We start from the raw sequence: 8,432 nt of genomic DNA on the forward strand, positions 1-8,432 counted from the left end.
GCATTTACTGACGTAGAAACCACATGACAACAGCGTCGTGGACAAATGCGGAAGTAGTGTCTAGCGTCCAGCAAACCACTAGCTTGCTTCAAGCAGTTCCTTATTTACTTCTTGCACGTTTTATGGTGGATTGTGTTACTTATTTATGGAACATAATTACTGTTTACCATCTGCCACTGGTTCTGTCGACAAGGACAGCTCCTGTAAACGTAAGCGTACGGGCCAACCAAACGACCTAAGAGAGTTTGGGACAAGAGGAGAGAAAGAGCAAGGATCAATATCGGTGTTGCATTTTCTAGATGGAGAGAGCTTCGCGACAAACTTCACCTAGAAAGAGATGCCGATCTCGCTTGTGTTTTACTCGACAGGTGAGTTGTTTTGATTCGTATCTTTACAGAAAACGTATGCCATTATAACGATCAACACGATTAGTATTATGGAGCATACACACCAAACGCGGGGCATCGGGTCTCTAGACCCGAGCGAGGACGCGTCTGATCCATAGTTTATACATTTATAAAACTTTACCTCATCCGTTAAATCCATGATTTATCTTTCCGTCTGATTGATGGACGTCAGCGGTTGGGTAGAAGACAACAAATCCCATCATTCCACGCACCTTCTTAGCGTCATCAAACCACGCGATTGTTATTGTTTTGGTAGTGCGCCCTCTAGTGGCAGGTCCTACAAATTGTACCTTTAACTCTATCAAGCTGTGTCAGCAGAAGAATTGTTTTATTATAGGCTGCTGTTTTTGACATATGACTCATTTATTGCTTGATTCAATATTCACATTTACACGATTTAAGTTCAGGAAATTTAGTATGATTATATTTCATTAGTAGACTGTGTTTTTGAGGCTTTGAATATTGCTAACTTCTATGTGCATCACACAAAAGAGTATAAATATAACAGCATTTACTGCATTTCTTTCTTTAAAAAAGAAGCATTTATAGACCAGTGTTTTCAATCAGTCAGCAGTTTGATACAATGAGTGCTTTTGAGACGGATGGGGGGGAAAAAAAGGTCTTATAAATCACAAATGTAAAGTTGATCAGTCACATTTAATGGATTGGTTTAATACTCTTGCACAATTGAGTGATAAAAATCAATGGTTTTATTGTTTTCAGTTCAGAAGTAGTTATTAGGTTTAATGTTACATAATTGTTTTGTTTAGGTTTTATCTATATTCTTCCTGCGTTTTAGTCTTGGACTAAGCTTTAAGCCTTGTCTGTGAAACCAGGGGAAAGACTTAATATTTATGATCATGTGATCTGAACATGTCTGACCAGCTCCGTGTTGAATAAAACCACTTTAATTCATTTGATATTCTTCAAAAATATCACTCATTTCTGTAGAGCTGGACATTTTAATAAGGATCAAATGACTGAGTTGAGCTTTGAAAATGAAACCAACCTGTTTGTTCCTCAGTATCTTCTTGTTTCAGACTGAATGTTTCTTCAATCTTCATTTCTTCACTCTCCTCTTTAATAAACGCCATATTTATAATAGTAATAAACCCAAACTAAATCTCTGGGTGTGTCTCAATCAGCTCTAGTTCAGTAGTTCAGTGTACTGGGAAGAGAGTCAGTCAGAGTTAATGGATTTAAATCACCTGATTAGACTAAAAACACGCAAAACTAGAACACAAATCATATTGAACATTTATATTCAGGTATTTAAATGATTTGTAGATGACACTGTTTTGAATCGAGGGCTTTGAATCATTTTCAGACACAACTGGTTCAATAATTAAAGGTTTTCGAGTTTAAACTCAGTTTCTCTCATCACTACTTACAACAACTTTACTGTTACTTTTGCTTTACTTAACGTTACACAAAACAGATAAAGTATTACAATGCTAAATTCAATATAAATTACTAATTTTACATCGTTTCTAAAAAAAATATAGAATTGCCTAGACGAATTGGATTATTTCAAACACTAGATGGATAAAACACAAACCTTCTTCTTCAGTCGAATCACAACAGAGCGCGGCGCAGCCTTATGACGTCATGTCACCGTACCAAAATAAAAGCCCTGTTCACACACTGCTGTCTTAAAATCACAGAAGTGCAATATTAAATACATGTCAGAGAAATTTAGATTTAAATTCTTAGAGAAATGCATATTTAAATACATGTTATCCAGTGATGTGATGAAAATATTAATAACTACAATGGGTGAGAGATGTTGTGTAAAAGGCAAATGTTATAACCATTTGTACCAGATTTATATGACATTGAAAAATGTGATTAATGCCTAAAATAAAATGTTAAATAGAGTGTGTGAGTTCATATATGTCAGTACTAAAATGCATAGTTAGTGCGTTTAACTGTTTCTTGCATATTTTATTTATTTATTTATTTTTGTTCGGCCTGTGACAGTTTTTAAATGTGCTTTAGAAATAAACCGAACTTGAACTTGTTTATATTCAGTGGTCCTAATAAGTTAATTTGATATTAAAATACCTAATATATATATATATATATATATATATATATATATATATATATATATATATATATATATATATATATGTCACCTTTCAAGAAAAAGATAGTGTGTGAGTTGCTGCCTATTAAGTTATTCAAATCACTTAGCAATGAGTGAACACAGACACAATTCAGCTGAAATCTGCAGTTTCTAAAAAAAAAATTAACATTTTAATTCATTCATTAATTATTTTACAGGAAATCTAGAGCTTTAGACCCACATGAAAAGGATAGGATGGGTGAAGATGTTAGATCATGCTGACCTCCAGCCAATTCCCAAAATGTTAAAGGGTTAGTTCACCCAAATGGTACATTTCTGTCATTAAGTACTCACCCCCATGAGCTTTGTTCATCTTCAGAACACAAATTAAGGTATTTTTGATGAAATCCGAGGGTTTCTGAACCACAAATAGTCATTGCACCTTTTGAGGTTTTATCAAGTTGATTTGGGCATTGACACTATTTGCATGTATTGCCTCAGATCATTGTATTGATGTATTGCTTTTATCTGTATGACCATAAATGATAACAGCGTTTTTGTTTTTTAAACAAAGCATTAAGACATGTTAAACTGGGTCCCATAAACACAGTCAAGCCTAGAAAAAACCCACTGAACCACTGACACTGACATTGTTGCAAGCAAACATGGGAGTATAACAAGGTCCATGAACAAGAACTATGGACCATGCTGGCAAGGAGAAGACCCTCCAAAAAATATCAGCAGTAAGACTGCAAAGACCTCCACAGGTTCCAGAAAGTAGCAAAATGACTGCCTTTCTCCATCCACAGCACTGGCTTAGCTGTGATGAGATTGATTTTGCATCTTTCTTGCCTGATGGAGAAAGGGTGTGGCCACAAGATTTATTCTTTTTGAAGTCACATTAAAAGGAAAGATTATAAGGACAAGCTATGTGTAGCTCACAAAAAAAACTGGTTAAAAAGGCAACAGATGAGGAGACTAAAGGAAGAGTTTCTTCCTTGAATAGCATAATAAAAGTGCTTCAGAAGAAATTTATCATTTCAATCCTCTCTTCTTAAAAGTCTGGATGATGTTCCCTGGGAGATCTTTCAGAGAATCCAAAAGAAGAAAAAGTCAGTGTTTTGCGAAAACTTGAAGCAATTTGCAACTATGCTGCACTTCTACTCTCCACAAGCCTATGACTATGTGTGAGAGAAGTTTCTCTCTGCTTTGTCTCATCCTCAGACCATACGAAAATAGTATAGTAGCATCTATGCAGATCCTGAATTTACTGTTGCTTCATTCACAGCTTTAAATAGTCAAGTTGCTGAGCAGAAGAAAGTCGGAAAGGACTCAGTTTGCTCACTGATGATGGATGAAATGTACATTCATAAGCAAATTGAGTTTGGCAGAGTTGACATCGGTGAGATTGAAAATGTTGTGGCAACACAAGCACTGGTCCTCAAGGTTGTTGCAATCAGCGAGTCTTGGAAGATTCCCATTGCTTACTTTCTTATCAACAGCATGACAGGGCCAGAGAGAGCAAACATAATCTGAGAGAGCCTTGTTAGGCTTCATGCAATCAGAGTTAGGGTCGTCTCCTTGACGTGTGATGGACCCTCCCAAAACTTAGCAATGATCAGGGAGCTTGGTGCTAACTTGGGCATCAAGGACATGAGACCTTACTTTCTCCATTCTGAGATCACACACAAAAAGTCCATGTGGATCCATGTCACATGCTCAAGCCTCTGTTGAGAACGCCGGAAGGTGCCAACAGTTGAGGTTCTGGAAAGAGAAGATGCGGATAAGGTGGCGGTCATTGGGAGCCACAAGCTTCAGGAGAAGGAAGGCTGGCGAAATTAAAATGCAGAAAATGAAGGTCAATATCATCACACAAGCTCTTCAGCAGCAGTGTGGCTGATGCCCTTGAGTATTGTGAGGAGGAGCAGAAGTATCCCCAGTTCAGTGGATTTGCAGACACAGTTCAATTCCTGCGCACAATTGATGCGGCCTTTGATGTCCTAAGCAGCCGCAACCCACTTGGCAAAGGACACAAAGCACCCATCAAGCCAACCACTAAACACCATGCTAAGGGTATTTTAGAAGAAACAGAGTCACTTCTCCGTGGACTCAAAATGAAAGGAAGAGACAACTCACTTGTACATGTGCATTGCACACAGAAAAAGACACCATGTATGGTTTCATTGATTGTGGCAGAAGTGTGATGGGCATATACGAAGACTTGGTTCAGCAGCCAGCTGCTGCATGCTGATACCTTCTGACCTACAAATTCAGTTTTTTTTCTCTGCAGTCAGAGCGCGTGGAGGTTACAACAAGCCCAATGTAAGGCAGTTCCGAGGGGCATACAAGCACCTCCTTGTAGGGCACCAGGTGAAAAGGGGCACAGGCAACGGTCTTCTTCGCAACAACACAACCATCCTTGATTCAACAACTGCGACTGTGAACATTGCTCAAAAAAGATAAAAAAGAGAAGGTCACTTGTATGCCTTGCTCACAAGCACTGACCTGAGATGACTTGGTGCATTGTTTCATTACTTTGAAGGACAGAGGTGGCCTACAGAAACCATCTCCAGGCATCACTGCAGTTTTCCAAGCTACAGAAAGATGCTTTCAGCGGCTTCGAAAAACCAATGCGGGAAGGGCTCCACTGAGAAGAGGAATTGTATGTTTGTACCATGTTATATGTTCCCACTCTTGGCCTGCACCTTGTCCTGGTGAGTGGGCTTTTAACCACACTGTTTAAAAAAAAAAATCCTAATTTTACAGAAAGTAACTGATTTTTTTACGATCATTTTCTTTTATTTTAAATTATACTCAAAACTCTGTAAAATTACAAACAAAATTTGTAAATTAACAACTCGGCTGTTATTTTAAGTATTATGACATGAATGAAAAATGACAGTAATTCACATTTTTTTTTTACAGAAAATTTACTGTATTTTTTATACAGTATTTTTTCTGTTTTTCGTAAATTATAAACAAATGTATGTAAAATTACAAAAACAATCAGTAATTAAACAGTAACAAAACAGTTAAATTGTAACGATCACCATCTGTTCCTGTCACTCCCCGGACTACACTTCCCACAATTCTCCCTGTCAGTCACATGTTCACTCACTCCATTAGTGCACACACTCCACACTAATCACCACACCCAGCTGCAGCTTGTTACCTGGACTATAAAAGGACTCTCACTCACACCATCTGATCGCGAAGTCTTGTTTACCCTGTGTGACATTTCTGAGCGTTTCCCTGTGTTTATTGTTACCGATCCTGCCTGTTTCCTGTTTATTGACTCATTGCTGCCTGTCCTGACCCTTGCCTTGTCTGCTGTTCTGTGAATGATATCTGCCTGCCCTCGATCTTCCGCCTGTACCCTGACTACGACTCTGCCTGTTCCCTGCTGTTCCTGTTTGCCCCTGATCGACCCAGCCTGTACGACTATGCTCACTGTAAATAAAACGCTGCATATGCATCCTTGCCTGAGTCTCCCTGCGTTACATAAATGATAAAACGGTCAAATGAATGGCAGCCAAAAACCCAGTAGAATTAAAGTAAAATACCCTAATTTAAATAAACCGAAAATCACTGTAATTTTACAGGTATTTCCTGAATTATAACAATCAAATACCTTCACTTTAAATAAATCATTAAAAATGGTCAATGACTAGCAGCAGCAGCTGCCAAACAACAACCATTAAATTAAAGTAAAATAACCTAATTTGAATAAACTGAAAAGCACTGTTATTTTACAGATATTTCCTGAATTATTACAATCAAATACTTTCACTTTAAAAAAAAATCGTTTAAAAAAAAAAAAAAGTCAATGACTGGCAGTTATGGCTGCCAAACAAAGACGATAAAATTAAAGAAAAATATTCTAATTTAAATAAAGTGCAAAAAAACTTTAACAGAAATTTTCTTTAAATGTTAAAAAACACTGTTATTTTACAAGTATTTACTGATTTGATTCAAATGACTGGCAACAACAGAAGAGGAAACACTAACAGATCTCTCAAGATCTCAGCATCTTCACTTATTACAGACTTCATTTCTTTTATACAAAGGTTCTTATTGAGAATTAACAGAGGTTTAGATGTTAATGTACCGTTATGTAGCTCTCAACCCTGGACTTTTTCATGTTAGTTTTTCTCTGACTGCTTAACTGTGTGTTTCTGATGCATGTTTGTTATAGCAAAAAAATCAGAAGAAACTCTGATTAGATATTGTTTATTGATGATATAGTTATAAAGCCTTAAAGACATAAAGTTGCCTGATTCACTGATATCACATAGTGTCAAAATTCTGAGTATATTAACTGTTAATTTCATATGATTTTCTGTAACCTTGCGATATTGTGGAATCATTATTATAACCTGGTATTCTGATTTTTAAGTTATTATGCAGATAATGTTTTCTTTTTTTTTTTGAGCACAGAGACATCAATAATCAGCATATGAATCTCAACAACGGTGACAATCAATTAAGCTTTTTTTTTTTTTTTTACTTTAGTAGCTTGTTTTGTGATTTATTTTTTTATTGTCACTGTTGTTGAGATTCATACGCTGGTTCTTAATGTTTGTGTGAGTCTGTATGACCTTGACAAAACGTTTTCTACATAAAAACTTAATAAAATAGTTTATAGTATAACAGCACTGCAATAGTATTGGCATGTGAAATTACAACTAATATTAAACAATTTAGTCAGAGACCTGACTTGTATCAGTGAATCATCTGACCACTTTATGATGACTACATCATCACTTAAAAAGTGACCAGCATCATCTGATCAAAGTTTCTCTTGCTTTTTTCTTTTCTACTATAACAAACATGTATCAGAAAACACAGTTAAAGCAGCAGAAGAAACACTAATGTTAGAGTAAGAGCCCAACTAAAACAAACACTGATCACCAGAATTGGTGACTTCAAACTTTATTATTTTCAGTAAAACATCAACATCTAAACCTATTAATTATCAAAAGGAACTTTAGTATAAAAGAAATAAAGTATGGATTGTAATAAGTGAAGATGCTTGAGAAATCTGTTAGTATTTAAAGATCTGTTGGGATTTAAGGGGTTTCTGTTGAGTTTTGTGGGTCACCATTGTGCTGAAGAATAAAGCCTGTGCTTCAGTCCAGGATGAGCCAGAAAACATCGGTGGTATGCTGCATGTTGCTTTATTTCAGAGGCAGTAACTGTGTAGTTGCTGATGCAGTGACAAATAATTACATTAATTCATTTATGTGTGCTTTTTGGTTAAATACAAGAGATTCGCATTTTAGTCACTGTTTTTTTTTTTAAGATTATGTTTTGCAGTGAAGGTGTTTTATTGTAATAATTCAGGGAATACCTATAAAATAAGTGTATTTCTGTAAAAAAAAAAGTGTAATGAAAACTTCTGTTAAAGTTTTTTGCAATTTATTTAAATTACAATATATTGCTTTAATTTAATTTTTTTTTCTTTCATTTTTGGGTGAACTATCCCTTTAAAGCAGTGTTTGTGACAACTAACTTTTAAGAACTTCTTGGCACTTCAAAAATCAGATTTATTTATCACACTCAATCAAAACATTATTCTAAATTGAATTCATAAAGCAATGAAACTAAACAAATCAATGCATGCCATAAAGAGTTCAAACAACGGTGTAAGACTGAATCTATTTAATTTATTTAAAAGTGCAACAAGTAGACAGCCATGCTTCATTCAGTCTTCAGGTTGATATTGCTGCAGAGTCCATGGGAAGGTTAGGCGATGGTGGTGGGGGGGATAAAGAGTGGGAATGTAGGAATGAGGAAGAGTAACAGTGTTATGGCTACAGGTGTTACATAAAGATGAACATTAAACCTCAACATGAGGGTCAGGGCTAGATTTAGGCTTAACAAAAGCAGTGACACTGCCATCTGTAAGCAGTTCACTGCAATTGCATGTGACCTCTAGAACAGTTTGCTACAGTACT

This window comes from Megalobrama amblycephala, linkage group LG20 (genome assembly GCF_018812025.1).
Source record: "Megalobrama amblycephala isolate DHTTF-2021 linkage group LG20, ASM1881202v1, whole genome shotgun sequence".
In the NCBI taxonomy this organism is placed as follows: domain Eukaryota; kingdom Metazoa; phylum Chordata; class Actinopteri; order Cypriniformes; family Xenocyprididae; genus Megalobrama; species Megalobrama amblycephala.